A 20,323-nucleotide genomic window follows, 5' to 3' on the forward strand; every position below is an offset into this window, starting at 1 on the left:
ACAATACTTCAGGAGTGGGCTGCAGGTGCAGCGCTTCAATATACGGCCAACAAGGATTCTACGTCTGCTGCATCATTATCTTGGGCAAAAAATTTCAGATCGGGGTATAAAATTCGTCAACGGCGAGTCACTAAATACGTCTCTCATAAGGAGGTACAAAATATAGAAGATATACAGAAAGTGGGAGCTCTTTTCAACAGGCAAACGGCGTCACTTATGACCGGTTTTAATAGTGATTACGTGATCAACACCGGTAATACAGGATGCGAGTATTGGGTGAACATTCGACGCACGTTATCGCATAAGGGAGAAAAACGAATCCTTGTCGCAGTTGGAAGTAAAAACCTACTAACACATTCGTACACGGCGCAACATTTACAAGAAACGAATGTTACATTTGGTCCTCAGGTTATAGAAGAGGTCAACCGTTTAACCGACTCGTTGAAAAATGTTTACATTACCTTCTCCAAACTGACGAATTCGATTTACAGAACATTTCTTGAGAATGTTTTAAAACCATACGTTCCCGATAGCAAGTTTTTTCTAGTAGTGGATTCCTGGAGTGGACAAAGTAATGCTATATTATATGACACAATGATTATAGTTGGCGAGGGTCAGCCGACGTGCACGGTAAAAGTAATACCGCCCAACTGTACACCTGTGTACCAGCCGTGTGATGTTGATTTCTATCGCCAGGTTAAAAACTTTATTTCCAGGCTTCAGGATTGCAGTGTGCTTCTGGAAACCCAGCGGGAATTGGACAACCGCACGGATACAATAACTATTTACAACATAATTCATATCCAACTTTCAGCATCGATTTTTCACGCAATGATATCGTATGCGTGGTACGCATCAAAATTAATTCCCGAAAAAGACATTTTTAAATGTAAACCAAGTTTGTTTTCCGCCTACTCTTGGGAAGGAACAGTGTAGCTTTCGAAAGATTGCATTCATTAGATGTTCTTGGTGCCGTGAGTATATTTGTTTCAAATTTTTATGTGACAAGTACCACCCATCTAGTTGTTCGACGAAAAATGAGGACACGTAACAGTGACTGGAAGAGCCATTCTAAAGTGACCTGGAGTAACATTTTAGATGTTTACTACCCCAAGAAGTTTCAGAAATTTATTTACCTACCTTATTTTTATCGTTCCTTATAGATTTACTTACCTTATTAACCCTCCTATTCCTATCAATTGAGATATGGAAAAGTACAAAGGAAAATAATAACATCCACTGGGTTTCCTCGCGATTCGAACCCGGGTTCTCAGATTCCCAGCCAATTACCTTGGCTGTTGCGCTTTCAGTGCTGTCGGCAAAAACCGTTTAAAAAGTTGGAACAGAAGCGACAGTTGTAAAACTTTCTTTCCTCGATTTCTGGAATAGTATGCGTTTTCGGATACCATAGCTGATGATGAAAAATGCTCTGTTTACAGTTATCTATCGATCCCGCCAATTTTGAGTCGATTGCTCTTCATAACTTTTAGGGGTGATTTTTTCAATAACGCGGCGGTGTTGACCTAAAATATCTTAGATTCCTCCGTTTTAAGTTGTACACAAGCGACCTGCCAAATTTGAGCCGAATCGGTTGGCCATGTCTGAGGCCTTCCATTTGTAAGGAGTTACACGTCCAGCTCAAGGAACAAACGCGCCGTCTCAGTGCGATGTCAAACATTATTTGTGAATATTTGAATGTTGTTGAAAGAGAAGAAGGAACAATTACTTATTCATTCTTTCTCTTACTTTTGTAAGGTCCAGACGGTTGTCTTGTTAAATTTTGTGAGATTTGTAGACTGTATTTATGGAAAAATGAATGTGATAGTTTCTGACGGGCCAGAAGGTTCCGAGCTTGCGAAAAATGTTTTGTTGTTGTTGTTGTTGTGGTCTTCAGTCCTGAGATTGGTTTGCTGCAGCTCTCCACGCTACTCTGTCCTGTGCAAGCTTCTTCATCTCCCAGATCCTACTGAAACCTACGTCCTTCTGAATCTGCTTAGTGTATTCACATCTTGGTCTCCCTCTACGATTTTTACCATCCACGCTGCCCTCAAATGCTAAATTTGTGATCCGTTGATGCCTCAAAACATGTCCTACCAACGGATCCCTTCTTCTAGTTAAGTTGTGCTACAAATTGCTCTTTTCCCCAATTCTATTCAATACCTCCTCATTAGGTACGTAATCTATCCACCTTATTTTTAGCATTCTTCTGTAGCACCACATTTCGAAAGATTCTATTCTATTCTTGTCCAAACTATTTATCATACATGTTTCACTTCCATACATGACTACACTCCATACTTTCAGAAACGATTTCCTGATACATAAATCTATACTCAATGTTAACAAATTTCTCTTCTTCAGAAATGGTTACCTTGCCATTGCCAGTCTACATTTTATATCCGCTCTACTTCGAACATCATCTGTTATTTTACTTCCTAAATAGCAAAACTCCTTTACTACTTTAAGCGTCTCATTTCCTAATCTAATTCCCTCAGCATCACCCGATTTAATTTGACTACATTCCATTATCCTCGTTTTGCTTTTGTTGATGTTCGTCTTATATCCTCCTTTCAAGACACTGTCCATTCCGTTCAACTGCTCTTCCAGGTCCTTTGCTGTCTCTGACAGAATTACAATGTCATCGGCGAACCTCAAAGTTTTTACTTCTTCTCCATGAATTTTAATACCTACTCCGAATTTTTCTTTTGTTTCCTTTACTGCTTGCTCAATATACAGATTAAATAACATCGGGGAGAGGCTACAACCCTGTCTCACTCCTTTCCCAACCACTGCTTCCCTTTCATGCCCCTCGACTCTTATGACTGCCATCTAGTTTCTGTACAAATTGTAAATAGCCTCTCGCTCTCTGTATTTTATCCCTGCCACCTTCAGAATTTGAAAGAGAGTATTCCAGTCAACATTGTCAAAAGCTTTCTCCAAGTCTACAAATGCTAGAAACGTAGGTTTGCCTTTTCTTAATCTTTCTTCTAAGATAAGTCATAAGGTCAGTACTGCCTCACGTGTTCCAACATTTCTACGGAATCCAAACTGATCCTCCCTGAAGTCCGCATTTACCAGTTTTTCCATTCGTCTGTTAAGAATGCGCGTTAGTATTTTGCAGCTGTGACTTATTAAACTGATAGTTAGGTAATTTTCACATCTGTCAGCACCTGCTTTCTTTGGGATTGGAATTATTGTATTCTTTATTTAGTCTGAGGGTATTACGCCTGTCTCATATATCTTGCTCACCAGCTGGTAGAGTTTTGTCATGACTGGCTCTACCAAGGCTGTCAGTAGTTCTAATGGAATGTTGTCTACTCCTGGGGCCTTGTTTCGACTCAGGTCTTTCAGTGCTCTGTCAAATTCTTCAAGCAGTATCTTATCTCCCATTTCATCTTCATCTACATCCTCTTCCATTTCCATAATATTGTCCTCAAGTACATCGCCGTTGTATAGACCCTCTATATACTCCTTCCATCTTTCTGCCTTTCCTTCTTTGCTTAAAACTGGGTTTCCATCTGAGCTCTTGATCTTCATACAAGTGGTTCTCTTTTTTCCAAAGGTCTCTTTAATTTTCCTGTAGGCAATATCTATCTTACCCCTAGTGAGATAAGCCTCTACATCCTTACATTTGCCCTCTAGCCATCCCTGCTTAGCCATTTTCACTTCCTGTCAATCTCATTTTTGAGACCTTTTGTATTCCTTTTTGCCTCCGTCATTTACTGCATTTTTATCAATTAAATTCAATATTTCTTCTGTTACCCAAGGATTTCTAGCAGCTCTCGTCATTTTACTTACTTTATCCTCTGCTGCCTTCAATACTACATCCCTCAGAGCTACCCATTCTTCTTTTGCTGTGTTTCTTTCCCCCATTCCTGCCAATTGTTCCCTTATGCTCTCCTTCAAACTCGGTACAACCTATGGTTCTTTCAGCTTATCCAGATCCCATGTTCTTAAATTCCCACCTTTTTGCAGTTTCTTCAGTTTTAATCTACAGGTCATAACCAATAGATTATGGCCAGTGTCCACATCTGCCCCTGGAAATCTACTACAATTAAAAACTTGATTCCTTAATCTCTGTCTTACCATTAAATAATCTATCTGATACCTTTTAGTATCTCCAGGATTCTTCCATGTATACAACCTTCTTTTATGATTCTTCAACCAAGTGTTAGCTATGATTAAGTTATGCTCTGTGCAAAATTCTACCAGACAGCTTCCTCTTTCATTTCTTAGCCCCAATCCATATTCACCCACTATGTTTCCTTCTCTCCCTTTTCCTACTGACGAATTCCAGTCACCAATGACTATTACATTTTCGTCTCCCTTCACTACCTGAATAATTTCTTTTATCTCATCATACATTTCATCAATTTCTTCATCATCTGCAAAGCTAGTTGGCATATAAATTATACTACTCTAGTAGGCATGGGCTTTGTGTCTATCTTGGCCACAATAATGCGTTCACTATGCTGGTTGTAGTAGCTTACCCACACTCCTATTTTTTTATTCATTATTAAACCTACTCCTGCATTACCGCTATTTGATTTTGTATTTATAGCCCTATATTCACCTGACCAAAAATCTTGTTCCTCCTGCACAGAACTTCACTAATTCCCACTATATCTAACTTTAACCTATCCATTTCCCTTTTTAAATTTTCTAACCTACCTGCCCGATTGAGGGATCTAACATTCCATGCTCCGATCCGTTTTCTTTCTCCTAATAATGACGTCCTCCTGAGTAGTCCCTGCCTGGAGATACAAATGGCGGACTATTTTACCTCCAGAATATTTTACCCAAGAGGACGCCATTATCATTTAATCATACAGTAAAGCTGCATGTCCTCAGGAGAAATTACGGCTGTAATTTCCCCTTGCATTCAGCCTTTCCCAGTACCAGCACAACAAGGCCGTTTTGGTTAATGTTGCAAGGCCAGATCAGTCAATCATCCAGACTGTTGCCCCTGCAACTACTGAAAAAGCTGCTGCCCCTCTTCAGGAACCACATGTTTGTCTGGCCTCTCAACAGATACCCCTCGTTGTGGTTACACCTACGGTATGGCCATCTGTATCGCTGAGGCACGCAAGCCTCCCCATCAACGGCAAGGTCCATGGTTCATGAGGGGAAAAATGTTTTAGTTGTATGAAAAGTGTTATGTGTGATAAAAATACAGTGAGATTGAGTTCAAAATATTCTCGAGTGTACGGAGTTATTTTAAAAGTATAAAACGTTTCCTCCAAAGTAGCATCTTATCTTGGGAGAAGAAGTTGTGCAGGACATCACAGCTGGCTATCCTGAAAAGAAGATCGGAGAAGCAACTCCAAGTAAGTTCGATAGCCAAGAGGGAGTGTGAGTCTTGCACACCAGTACCACACTGACACCCTTAATCACCGGAAACTGCCAGAGCATGGCATAAACAGTTGCCTCACTATCTTTCCCCAAATCCCTCAACATGCATTCTAACCTTACATCTGCAGAAATAGCTGCAGTCCACCACATAAGAACTGATCCTGACCTTCTAATCCTACCTGTGGACAAAGGCTCCACCACTGTTGTTTTTAACTGCAAGGATTACCTGGCAGTAGGACTCTTCTGGCTGTCAGATACTTCTATCTACAAACCTTGCCACAGCGACCCCATTCCAGTAATCCAGCAAGATCTCCATTCACTACTCAAATCCTTATGCCCACCTCAGACCCTCTCCCTGGAGTCCATGCCTCGGCTCACCTCTCTCACTCCACTAATAAATCCTACCTTCTACATGATTCCTAAAGTCCATAAACCTAGTCACCCAAGACGCCCCATTGTGGCCAGTTACTGAGAGAATTGCTGCTCTCATAGACCAACCCCTACAATCTATTACCCCTAACATACCTTCCTATTTAAAAGATACCAACCATTTCCTCCAGACAGCCAGAGTGGCCGAGTGGTTCTAAGCACTACAGTCTGAAACCGCGCGACCGCTATAGTTGAAGGACCGAATCTTGCCTCGGGCATGGATATGTGTGATGTCATTAGGTTAGTTAGGTTTAAGTAGTTCTAAATTCTGGGGGACTTATGACCTCAGAAGTTAAGTCCCGTAGTGCTCAGAGGCATTTGAACAATTTCCTTCACTGACTCTCCACAGTTCCTGACTCTTTACCACAAAGTGCCATGCTTGTCACTATTGGTGCCACCTCCCTGTACATTAATGTTCCTAATGCCCATAGCCTTCCTGTTATTGAACACTCCCTTTCCCAAAGATTGACAGATTCAAAACCAACAATCTAGTCACCATGACAAGTTTATCCTCACACACAATTTCTTCTGCTTTGGAGGCATTACCCACAAACAAATTCAGGGTATGGCTATGGGCACCCACCAACACCAGCTTTTCTGAATTGTGCAGGTGAGAACTTTCCCTGCAATACATCCGATATTTCTATAACCCTTCTGGTCTCAACCTTCATTAGTCACTGTTCTCATCCATCCCACACCTTCCCTGCACCCGTTCCAGCACTATGCAGCCATTATTCCACCACCACACCCAGTCTTTTTATTTCCCTCCATTTCTGCTACTTCTGCTCCCCTCCCCACCTCTCCCCTGCCCGTGGTCTAACCTGCAGCACTTTACTCTACATCACTACCCACCCTCCCTCCCTGCCCCAGTATCCTCCATACCCCCACCCAGTTGCCACTCCCATCATGCAATGTTGCTATGTGTAAGTGTGTGTGTGTCTGTGTGTGTGTGTGTGTGTGTGAATTGTGAGAGTCGTTGTTGTGTGTATCAGCGACACAGCATCTCTGCTAGATAGTGAGTAGCAGCTTTCTTTCTCGTAATATTGTTACATTCTATCCTGGATTTTCCATTATTTGAATATGTATTATACTAATTCATGAACGAGATAGATGAGCACTTAAAATAAAGGGCCAAAGGGCCAAAATGAAGTCCCTTGGCCTCTTTCAAAACAGAAAGAGCATATATTATTCAAAAAATTTCATGTAGAATGCCCAAGTACAAGAAGACCCTAATATAAGTAAATCTATATTTTTATTTGAATGCTCCTGACAAAGTACCTGATCTGACTATTGTTGTAAGCATACCTGTACTCATTCCATCTATGCTGGGATCAAATGGTTAATTTTCCATACTTGTGTGTGAAGTGTAAATATTCCATTGTACAATTTCCCTGTATAAAACTGATATGCTCAATACTATGTGGAAAATGATTCAAAATCAGTAGCCAATAATCAATTAAATAAAAAAAGTCCATTTGCAGTGTATATGTACAAATTGAGAAAGCTCATTTTTCTTAGTAAAGCCACAAAGACAAGTTTTATGAAATTACACAAGTTTTTTGTACTCAAGTTGATAAGACACACTAATTACATACAGCACCAGCGTTTTTTCATCATAATGGTGCCACTAGGCATTGGGGCTATGGTGTTCTTTGAGAAGGTACTCCACTATTTTCCATTTTTAGATCACCTACAATGCTCAAATATTTCAATATGTGTAAAACCCTAAAAACTATTAACAATACCCTCTAACACAACCAAAGGCCAGATAGAAGGTCAACTGTTACAGGAACTACAAGAAATGGAAAGAACAGAATCCCATTAGTTGTCAACTGCTGGACACTGGGGGTTCTAGATAGTTATTTCCATAGCGGTACAAAAATATTTTCCTCACTCCAGTAACTATTCTCGCCGGAAATGTCACTGGGTTACCTGTAGTGGTAGCGTGTTAAGTGTCAGAGAATGAAACTTAGAGAGAATAATAACAGCTAGAGAAAAATAACAACCTCTGACAGTTATTTCCATTGTCGCTCCAATTGCTTTATTTGTACTAACTGCCCAAACTAATGACCCAAGGGAACTCTAGTACATGTACAATACCTTTAAGTTTGCTCCTATCAGCAACCACTCTGACATTAACTTTATTTAATTTTTGTGCTGAAAGTAGTGAGAGCGCACAAAATAACACATAGTTGTATCAATAGATGGCGCATAGTCTCTGTTATTTCCATGACATGTAGAACCTCTTCCAGATGATATATCCCTCTCTATCATAGCCAGATCTCAGATTAGTTGACGTGAAAGCATAGTATGATCTTCTGTAAACAGGTGGCGGCAAACACTGTTATTTAAGTAACTGCTAGTATCAGATGAGCCCTTATCACAGTAACTGCTACTCCTCAATAATCAGTTACTTCTATCAGTTATGTTATTTTCTTGTCACCTCTAATGTACACCATTACGCCAGGAGATACTGATTTACTGAATACTGGGGAAAACATCTGCAGTAAAATTCATTTTTACAGCCTTATATACACTCCTGGAAATGGAAAAAAGAACACATTGACACTGATGTGTCAGGCCAACCATACTTGCTCCGGACACGCCCCAACATCGTGCATCGTACCTCCAGTGGTGTCGCGACAGGCGTGAATGGAGGGACGAATGGAGACGTGTCATCTTCAGCGATGAGAGTCGCTTCTGCCTTGGTGCCAATGATGGTCGTATGCGTGTTTGGCGCCGTGCAGGTGAGCGCCACAATCAGGACTGCATACGACCGAGGCACACAGGGCCAACACCCGGCATCATGGTGTGGGGAGCGATCTCTTACACTGGCTGTACACCTCTGGTGATCGTCGAGGGGACACTGAATAGTGCACGGTACATCCAAACCGTCATCGAACCCATCATTCTACCATTCCTAGGGAACTTGCTGTTCCAACAGGAGAATGCACGTCCGCATGTATCCCGTGCCACCCAACATGCTCTAGAAGGTGTAAGTCAACTATCCTGGCCAGCAAGATCTCCGGATCTGTCCCCCATTGAGCATGTTTGGCACTGGATGAAGCGTCATCTCACACGGTTGCACGTCCTGCACGAACGCTGGTTCAACTGAGGCGCCATGTGGAAATGGCATGGCAAGCCGTTCCACAGGACTACATCCAGCATCTCTACGATTGTCTCCATGGAAGAATAGCAGCCTGCATTGATGTGAAAGGTGGATATACACTGTACTAGTGCCGACATTGTGCATGCTCTGTAGCCTGTGTCTATGTGCCTGTGGTTCTGTCAGTGTGACCATGTGATGTATCTGACCCCAGGAATGAGTCAATAAAGTTTCCCCTTCCTGGGACAATGAATTCATGGTATTCTTATTTCAATTTCCAGGAGTGTATATATCAAGATAGACGACAAACAATGTCATATAGTTATTAGCCATATCAAGCGAGAACAAATTCCCTCTCGGTCATGCCACTACACTTCATAACTGTATCAAGAAGAAGATTCCGTAACCTAAACGGCAGCAGATGTCCAGGGCTGCTAAAATGACAATTTTTGCTGGACCCAGGTTGTATAATCTGAGTTGACAAGTAGCATAAATAATAGTTGAAGGAGACCAAAAGAGTGTTACAATACAGTACAAACATGGACAAAGACAACAGTATGGAGATAGCTACACATTGTATAAAAGTCTCATTCACAGTGATTATAAATTTTATAAAAATCATTCATGCACTTGCAGCTTGTTTGATATTTCACTGTACACATATGGACCAAAAATTCACACAATTCAGAGCAATGATCAGTTAATGATTTCAGATTTCTAATATCAAGGCTATGTTTTTTACTTGTGGTGGCAGGCTGTTCTGTATCTTGGTTAAATGGTGCCATTGTTCATTGTTTGGACATGGAGTTTCCTATCTAATACAAAGTGTGTTTAAATGATGATAATGTAATAATAATCCTTTGAGTTATTTTCTCTTTGTCTTTTTTATGTGTTTTTTCTGTGTTTCTTCGCTCTGTTTGTATTTTGTCTTCATTGTTGTCCCGTGGTTGTAATTGTAAATTGTGTGAAGTAACGAGTTGAAATTATTTATCCTAAATAAGTGTTATTTTCTTATCAAGTGGTCATGGACCCAGGTGCCAGGTGTTACAGTACAACAAATAAAGGTGGAAAAAATTAATCCAGTACCTAATTTAGAGTCATGGCTCAAGAAGAGGAGGAATACAAGGTACTGTTGTTTAATGGGTAGAACTTTAGCAACTGAAAATTTAGGACTGAAATACTTCTATGTGAGCTGGAAGTGAGTTTTGTCTGAAAGAGATACATGGACATGGCTGAGACAGCTGAATGGCAAAACCGATAAGAAGTGTAAGTCTCAAGTAATCCAAAGAATTTCACAAAGTTGCTTGGAGTAGGCCTACACCAAAAATAAGAAATACATTAATTCAAACATTTGAGCTGAAAGGTATGGCTTTTATTAAGAACGGCCTTTAAAGTTTACTGCAAATGACAATAACTCTTGAAATTAATTTTTTGGAGTTTCGTAAGTTAATGGGTAATTTGAAGGATCGGATGATAATATTGGAGGAACTGATATAGTATGCGGTTACTTACAAACAATTCCACCAGAATCATAAGTAGTTGTTACTGCTCTGAATACCTTCTCAAGTGAGGAATTGGAACCGGATTTCTTAAAGGGTAGATTACTAGACAAAGAAGCAAAACTTAATAATTCTAAAGGTAACAACTGGACAGTAAATGAATTGCCATCGTCGACAGCATCTGACAGAAAGGTAAAATGATGTATTCAGAGACAACCAAGTCTCAAGCTATGTATGATGCAGCCAAAGCTTTGTCTAAAAATAAGATTTTGGTTGATACTGTGGATGCTAGGAGTTGTCATTTTTTACTTTGTAGTTCACTGTTGCTATATGAGTTCACATATTGTCATTTTGAAGTATAGAGATAATGAGTGGAGGTTTGGACACTAGAAAATGGAGTGCCTAGTGGAGAAATCTAAACATTTCTGATGTATTCTTCTATTACAGTTCAATAGGAATGACAGCTACGGAGGCAGTCAGAAACATTCACGCCACATGTGGGAGGGGGATAATTCCATGAGACAGATCATGGCAAGAATGCGGTTTTCTCGTTTTAAGAAGGATCATTTTGACATAAGTGATTCAGCACATTCAGGAAGACAGTCGAAGTTTCATAAAGATTGTTTAAACACATTAACCCACAATAATCAATGTCAGCAAACTCGAGAACTGGCAAATGTTATTAACTGTGATCATTCTACCATTGTGCGACATTTGCATGCAATGGAGAAGTTTGAAAAAATTTACCACATGCTCTAAGCCGAAAACACATAAATCAGCAGGTGAATGTATGTGCTTTTCTCATTGTTCGTGATTAATTTGCTTGAAAGCAACGTTGACCATTCCTAACTTGTATCGTTATAGCCTTATAGGTGACAAGAAATGGTGTCTTTATCCTAAGATCATAAGGAAAAGAAAAGAATGGTTGCCCCCAAACAAAGCAGCAACTCCCCATATAAAAGCCTGCATGCATCCATAATATTATGCATCTAGTTGAACAGTGATGGTGTGGTGTAGTACAGATTGCTTCCCTGAGATGTAACCATCACTGATGATATTTATTGTCAGTAACTGAGACATCTTGTGGACGCAATTTGAGGACAACGACCAGGCAGACTGCGAAAAGTGATGCTACTCCACGATAACGCCCGCGCCCATTCTGCTAGACTGACCAAAAACTTTATACTAGAGTTGGGTTGGGAGGTCATTCTGCACTCACCTTATTCAACTGATCTTGCACCCTCAGTTTTTCCTGCTCCCTATCGAACAAACTTCAAGCTAAGCTTTGCCGGATGCAAAAGGTTCTCCTACCATGGCTCGGCGAGTTCTTCACCTCAAAACCACTCGATGTCTACAGTCATGGAATCAAAAAGTTATCTCAGCATTGACAGACTGTTGTAAATAGTGAAGGAGAATAATTATGGATGAGTAGGGTGTGTATGTGTATCTGTTGTGTTTTTCAAACGTACAGAAAAACGCAACAAACTTATGTATCAACCCAATATATGTGTTACAGACGTGGGAAACAATGCCATTATTGGGGAAAAATACAATGTTAGATTGCCACAAACGCATAGAAGTATAGTTCTGCAAATTTAGCTAAATCTCTCCAAAAAATAAACAGAAATGAAAGTAACCTTTCTTTCTCAGCTGTTACTGGAAATTTTCCAGGTGGCAAAGTGGATTGGTTTCTAGATTTGAGGGTAACAGGATATTTAGTTAATTAATCTGTTCTTTGATGGATGTGAACAAACTGGTGAATCAAATAAGAATAAAGGTTGGAGAAATTTATGTTGAAAGCATAGTTTGTGGACTGGAATTTCAAATTAAAACTAAAAGGTGCTCTTCTAGTGTCAGGTTCACTAAATAATTAATTGTCAGTGCATAAACTATAAATGGCTGGAGGATGCTTGTTTTTAAAAATTCAGCGGGTTCAATTCAAAAGTGTGATAGCTATAGCTGCAGCTCACAGAAATGATTCAATTGTGTATATACACACACTAACAAGGGGAGTGCGAGGGTTGGGAAATGAAGTTAAGAGTGGGATGGCATGTGTTGGCAGCACTACCCCATAGAGTTACAACGCCCCAGCCATACGGCCAGATGGCTAGCCACTCACGAGAAAAACACTCCGAAACTTTCAGTCCTACAGTATATAATACCCATGTGTCTGTTCACTGAACTGTATGGCACAGTGGTCGATACAATATTGGTAACAATTCTTGCTTCGTATTTCCAAAGTATGTATTTGCTGAAAATCAGTAGATTTAAAAGTGACAACGGTCATGAGTATATTTGCAAAGTCAATTACGAAATGGAGTGGCAGAGCGACTAAATCATACTGTCATTGAAAAGGCTCATTGCACAATTTTTGGACGCGAAGTTTGAAAGCAATTTTAGTCAAAAGTTACTGGCAGATACTTTTATCATTAACCATAGTTATACTTCAGTTTTAGATGCAGAAATTCTAGAAATGCTATCGGATGGAAGAAAGCCAAATTTGAACAAATATGACTTTGGGTGTGTTGCATAGTGGCACATTCCAAGGAAAGTATTGAAAAGGAACTATCCCATTAAAATGTTTCGTGACTGGAAACTGTCTAATTAGCCACAGAATATGGTGTGCCAAGCAACACAAGGTTGTATTTGGGAGAGATGTAATTTTTGGAAAAGATATGTTTCTATTTGAAGGTGAAAGCAGTGATGATTGGATCTTGAAGAAGACCATTCAAGTGAACAATGTAATTCAGAACATTCTTCAGTTTCCTCAAAGTTAGTTCTGTTTTGAAGTCCTTGATTTTGTGCAAACTGTTGAAGGGAACTCAAGGCCCACGATGTCAGAAGAAGTGGAAGCGAGCAGAAACTTTGTGGAAAAGCAATAGAATAACAAGAAAATTTAGATTTTTCAAGGATTATGCAGTGTTTCCCTTGAATGCAAAAACATTCGTGGGAAAACTTACCTCAGAAGTCTGAAGACGTTCAGGTAAGGCATCATGAAGGAGATGTAGGAGAAGAATGGAAAAAAAAAATTAAGGAAAAATTGGACTCTCAGTCATCTAATGGAACTTTGACTTATGGACCACTTACAGCAAATAAAAGTATCACTGACAGTAAGAGGATGTTCAAAGTAAAAATAGACATGTCTGGAAATATTGAAAGAGATATGACTATACTCCACTTGCTCAATTCACAACACTAAGAATGCTCCTTTGTGTGGTGAAGGAACATAATTCATTTATGGAACAAACAGATGTACAAAATTGATTCCTGCATTGAGACCTGGTGTAAAGATTAAGAAAAGGCTTGTATGCAAACTAAAAAAAAAAAAAAACTTTTGACAGTTTTATGAAGGAAATCATGTTTCGACAACCCAAAATTGGCAGATGTCTCTATGTTGAAAGCATTGATGATCATTATACTCAATTTGCTTCCATATGTAGATAATATTCCAGCTGGATGTAATAGTAAAAAAAAAAGTCACCTACATTAAGAACTAGTTAAAATGTCGAATGTGAGAACTCGGAGAACCAAAATCATTCCTCAGAATAAATATGCAGAGCAACAGTGGCAAAATGTTTCTTTGTCACTATGTTCATCTTGAATACTTATTGAAAAGATTCAACATGGAAGACTGTAAACACTGAGAACATCGATGGAAGTCAAATGCAGTGGAGATGCTTGTGGTCAAATGGATGAATTTAAACCAGATGGACAATTACTGTGTTTTTCAATGTATATAATGACAGCTATGACCAGACGAAGTGCATCACTTAACTATTTTAGTAGACAGCAAAATAAACCAACAGAATTAGAGTAGAAATTTTTGAAATGAATTCTTTGATATATTAAAGGAACACTTGATGTTGGCCTGTGATACAAAAAGGAAATTTTAAATGCTATTACTGCTATGTTGATTCTGACTGTGTTATGTTGTAGAGCTTCTATCTTCTTCACTTTCTTATAGTTTTTTGTTTGAAAATACTGTTTCTTGTGACAAGGAGACAGATGAGTTTCACTATGAAATAGAAGCAGAATATCCAGCTTCGTCGACAGCTATGACAGACACCCCATGGCTTAAGCATCTTCTTGAAGAATCTGTCAATTACAGAAGTGGGAACATAGATGACTGAAGCATGTGGATGTGAAATCCTTTCTATACAAGAGCTATACAACAAAGGCCATCTGAATGTTCAATACATTAGCTCCGAGGAACAAATGGCCCATATTTTACCAAAAGTAGCTAAGAGTGCACGTTTCAATAGACTGTGTTAAAAGCTGGGGATAGTGAATTTTATGGGCAATTTAGGAAATTATTAAATTGATTGGGGGGGGGGGGTGTTGAAGTAATGACAATTTAATAATTATACTTTTCTAACTTCCAGCATTCTGGAAGGCATTGTAATGTCTAAGGAATTTCGGAGTAAATTCTAGAGACCCTCGTATTTCCACCGTCTTGAACACGCGTTATTTTAGAGATGAGTAGATCTGTGTCTACTACACCACAGTTATGTGTGTGCAGGACGGACGTGTATGGGACGGATGATCGGCGTGGGCAGGTAGTCGGAATAAACGCGCCGTACTCCATGCGACATGAAACATTACTGTGTGAACATTTGAATGTTGTTGAAAGAAGAGAAGGGACAATTACGAATGTAAGAGAAAGAATCAATAAGTAAGGTCTAGACAGTTGTCTTGTTAAACTTTTTGAGATTTGTAGACTGTATTTATGGAAAAATTAATGTGATAGTTTTCATACAACTAAAACATTTTTTGTAAGCTTGGAACCTTCCGGTCTGTCAGAAACTGTTGTGTGTGATGAAAATACAGTGAGATTGAGTTTTAAAATAACTCTGTACACTCGAGAATATTTTAAAGTATAAAAAATTTCCTCCATGTAGCATCCTATATTCAGAGAAGAAGTCGTGCAGGACATCACAGCTGGCTATCCTGAAAAGATGATCGGCGAAACAACTCCAAGTAAGTTTGATAGCCAAGAGGGAGTGTGAGTCTTGCACACCAGTACCACACTGACACCCTTAATCACCGGAAACCACCAGAGCATGTCAGAAAAAACACTATGGTTTACCAAATTATGCAATAAATTGCAGAGAACTGTCAAAGTAGAAATATTAATTGGTTTTACTTCATTACTATGCACCAATTAATGCAGAGTAATGTCGGAGGCAGCCACTGCCAGGTACGTTGGAAATGTGAGATGGTCTATGGACAGCTGATTCCAAGTGAGAAAGGACAACCATGTCAGACAAAGCCCTGAATTCAAATTTGTGTCCTAAGCTAACCACAACCCCATGATGTGAAATGCATCAGAGAGAATAGCAATCAACAATCTGTGCAGATTTAAAAATCGCACTTGCTTTGTTTATGGTGGTTAAAGCTAACCTCTATGAAGCAACTCGAGACGGACACACACACATTAACAATTATTTCCACATTATAGGTGACACAGGCAGATTCCAGGAGAAAAAAAAATGACAGAAAGAAAAATAAGGGTAAATAAAACAAACAATAATATCAAAAATTACATGTAAACGAATTAATTGAATAAAAATAATAATCAAATTTTTTGATCGGATTTATAAATTGTAAAAAAGTTTCATTTGTCGTTTTTTGATCCAACAACCTTCTACATCATGTTTATATGATAACCATTGCGCTAGGCCCCAACACAGGTATGTAGCTGGTGCATTAGTTTGCATACTTTTTCTATAGGTTTAATAAACATAACAGAGACTTCAGCGTACAATAATATATCATCCTTCAGTGCTTACAATGGACAGCAAACATTGGGGAAATTTTCTATCCTGCGAAATGTAAATGGCATGGTTTTCTGGGGAAGAATTCATTGAGTCATGTTCAGAACACTTTTTTAATCTGAAAGGGAAGTTCCATGAAAGTTATTTGATAGAGAGTGGAAAAGGCTCAAATCTGAGGCACAAGATCAGGTGAATAAGGTGGGTGTGACATGACTTCCCAACCCAACTTTTGCTAGACTGACAAAAAAATACTGTACGGAATGCAGGCAGGCTCTCTCATGGATCAGTATTGCTTCACTTGGACTTCCTGGTTGCTGTTCTTAGACTGTATAAGCAAGACATCTTTTCTGTTGACAGAAAATGTCAGCAATGACCGTTACATCTTGCGGAAGCAATTCATAATACCATTAGCGGAAAATTTCAGCACAGAATCTAGGTGCGCGTGGGTTTGAATCAGGTCATGTGTTGGGAGCAGCGGTGGCCTGAGGGCCACGGGTGACCAGTACATCCACCTTCATCCCTTGGTCAGGCAGAGCAGGCCTAATGGGGCGGAGTAAGTCGCAAGGCGCTACTCATCGCTGGGTGGTGACCGGGAGAGCGGCGGCCAAGTTCCGTTGGCAGGCAGCCTTGATAACAACAGCAGTGGCATCGGCATACCAGGAGTCTGCTGAGCCGGCTGGACTTGCAGGACATCGGGCGGGCAGCACGCTGACACTACGCTTCACCATCAAATACTGTAAATTAGCTGAATAAAGCAATGTTACTGAATACTGCTGTATCACTCTGCACTGCCTCTCAAAATTCTTGAACTTGCTCGGCCTCCTGACGAAATACGGTGTGGTGGGTCCCAGCTTCTGGTCTGCCATGTGGAGTCCCGGGTTTGACCCCTAACCCCACCACAATTGTAATGTTCAGTATTTCATGAGCCGCTTGATGATGAGCAAATAGAGATAGATATGGCCACCAACTGATTTTTGCGATTTTCACTTCGGACATGCGGTACTCATACACCTCATTTTGTAACCTTTCTGTTGCATGCAAAATTTGCACAGTGGTGGAATTATCATGATCATCAATGACCCAGATCTTGAATACACTGGCATGCATCACTGTGGATTAATCTTTCCATGATCTTCAGGAAGGCCTTCGCATTTTTATGAACTTAGTGGGTCACTAATGTGAAAATGGTCCTCCTTTAAATGAGAAAACCATATTCTTGCTGTGCTCTGATGAATAGCATTATCCCCACATATGGTGCAGATGTTTCTGGCTGCCTTCACTGCTGTCACCCCTCTACTGAACTCAAGAAGAAAATGTTCAGATTATTCCATTTGGCACTCCACTTTCTAGCGTCCACAGCTCCACTCACTATCTCCAAATGGAAAAATGTAAACTGAGATAGCAACAGTGAACCACAAATTAAAATGGCAATTGATAAAGAAACCCGTAGCAACATGCGAAACGAAAATGCTATTAACTTGTGTGTGAACCTTATACGTGTCAAAGTGTATGAAAAAGCTGATAGTTATACATATGTTACATAATTGGGCATAAGGTGTTTGACACACAATAAATAAAGGTTTTGAGTTTGATAATTTAATGTTTTTTTCAATTGGGATTAACAAAAAGATAGATGTGTTCTCAGTGGAAAGTGAAAAGCTGCTGTATCACATATATACCTAGTATATGACAAAGTAGTTGAGAGGAAAAGTAACAAATTAAAGGAAACTTCTGTATTCTCGGTACTACTTCATGATTTCAAAATGAGTGGTGCACAACTCTATTGATAAGAACAAACTGGATAACAACATTTCCGTGTGTAACAGCAAATGAGGTCTTAATGAACAGTCTGTAGTTAATCTTAAGTTTGTATCAGAGAAAGCACATTATTATATGTTAATATAACATAGAGGGAAGGTATGACTCTGTGAAAGGCACAGTAAGAGTGACAGAATGGAAAGTAGTAGGAAACCCATGTATCAAGTAAAACTTAAATATGCTATGTAGACACTTTTGACACAGAAAGAGATATAGTTTCAATTTTTAAGTTCAGTGAACCCCATTTTATGTATGGAAGTGAGGGGGACATAGACGGACCCATAGGAGGGATGGTGTTACCTGGGGTCAGGTGGATACATAGAGGAAATTACCTATACTATTTTTGTATGGAGGTATAAAAGAAGGGACAATATCATCTCAAAAATAATATATGTACACAGTGTCTGTCCAAAAATTGAGTTGTAAATGTTGGTGCTACAAATATCTTAAGCTGCAATGTGATGTTGTGTCACAATAATGACATAGTCTCCAAAATAGTCAAAAGTAAAGAGACTTAGCTGGAAAATGACAAGTCAACCTGTACAGAGACACCATTTAATATCTGTCACAAATCAGAGTTGAAGTAACGTAGTGCAGTACAGAGCCCAGCATCAGCATGTGACTCCCTATGGTAAAGAACAGTTAAACTACTTCCACCAAAACATGGTTATAAACTATGTCCTTACGAATTAATTACATACTATTACACTTAACTGGAAATGTTATAAGTGTGATCAATCTTAACAAGAGCTTGAAATGCATGTATTATCTCTCACGCCGAGGAACGACATTCGTAATTGTTAAAAACATATTTTAAGTAATCAGTAAGTGTGGGTCAACCAACCGTGTGTGCCCTTTGTCGTGTATGTATAGATTTGTGAAAAGTGGAGTTAACTCATTAAGATCAGCAAGGCACAGCAGTGTTTGTGCTTCCACCCTGCTGTGGAGGTCCACCTGTGGGTTGAAGTCATGGCTTGGCAGTGTCTTTGAACTCGAGGAGAAAATGGACACTGGCGACAATGATCCAGAAACTTTTCTGTCACAGCAAGATTGAATGAGAGCTCCTGTTATGAGCCTGGCCACACCTACATACATATTCCACCAGCAGCTGTAGTGTGCATGTACCCTGTACCACTACTAGTCATTCCCTTTCCTCTTCCACTCGCATAAAGAGTGAGGTAGAAATGAATATCTATATGCGTCTGTGTAAGCCCCAGTATCTTATAGCTTATCTTTATAATTCATATGCAAAATGTATGCTGCTGGCAGTAGAATCATTCTGCATTCGGCTTTAGATGCCAGTTCTCTAAATTTCTCTATACAGTGTTCCTTAAAGAGAATATTGCTTTCTCTCCAGGGATTCCCATACAAGTTCCCAAAGCATCTATGTACAACTTACATGTCATTTGAAAATACCGTTAACACATCCTCTCTCTCTCTCTCTCTCTCTCTCTCTCTCTCTCTCTCTCTCTCTCTCTCTGTCTGTCTGTCTCTCTCTCTCTCTCTCTCTCTCTCTCTCCTCTCTCTCTCTCTCTCTCACACACACACACACACACACACACACACAACCTCAATCATCTGCTAACAGAAATAAAATTACATGGCCAGAAGTATTGGAACTGCACAGCAGGTCCACTGCATCAAGAAAGTACAAAGTGCAGCAGCAAATTTAAAGATCTATTCACAGCAAATGAGAGACAAGAGTGTTACTATGGAATGGTGGGTTTCCTATGGATTTCCGTGAATACTACTACAGGTTGTTGAATGGAGATGTGGAACGTGCACTGCCTAAACCAGACATAAGTACAGAGAGATGACAAACCAAAGATTCTGTGTGAGAGCTCCCACAGTTGTTTCTATAGGTATTTTGAAGCAATAAATTTCAACGGGCACCAGTATATTTGATTTACCTGTTGCACCAATCTGAAAAATCCAATAAATATTTCTCACTGTGGAACAATGAATGGTAAATGGTTATCAATCTCATACCCTAATATTTGTGTTTTGGAACAGATGAGACAGTATGCCATGCACTTGTGACCACCCACTTTCTGGGAGAGCATGGTGAAAGCATCATTAAGAATGGGACTTTAAACCCTAGTATACCTTTCTGTTTACATCATTAGGCCTTCACAGTTTTCCTGTCGATGGCATGGAATAAACTGCAAGTTCCTATTTTTCAGTTTGCGAAAGCCACAAGATTTTACATACCACTTAAAATTTAGAAAATGGTGCCTTAACATGATAAAGAGTCACTCCCTAAACGAATGTGATAATTAGCGTACCCTAAATACGAGTGTAAATTTACTTACCACAACAGGGCTTATTTATTGCGTCCGAGTGTT

This window comes from Schistocerca gregaria, unplaced genomic scaffold, assembly GCF_023897955.1.
Source record: "Schistocerca gregaria isolate iqSchGreg1 unplaced genomic scaffold, iqSchGreg1.2 ptg000393l, whole genome shotgun sequence".
Lineage (NCBI taxonomy): Eukaryota > Metazoa > Arthropoda > Insecta > Orthoptera > Acrididae > Schistocerca > Schistocerca gregaria.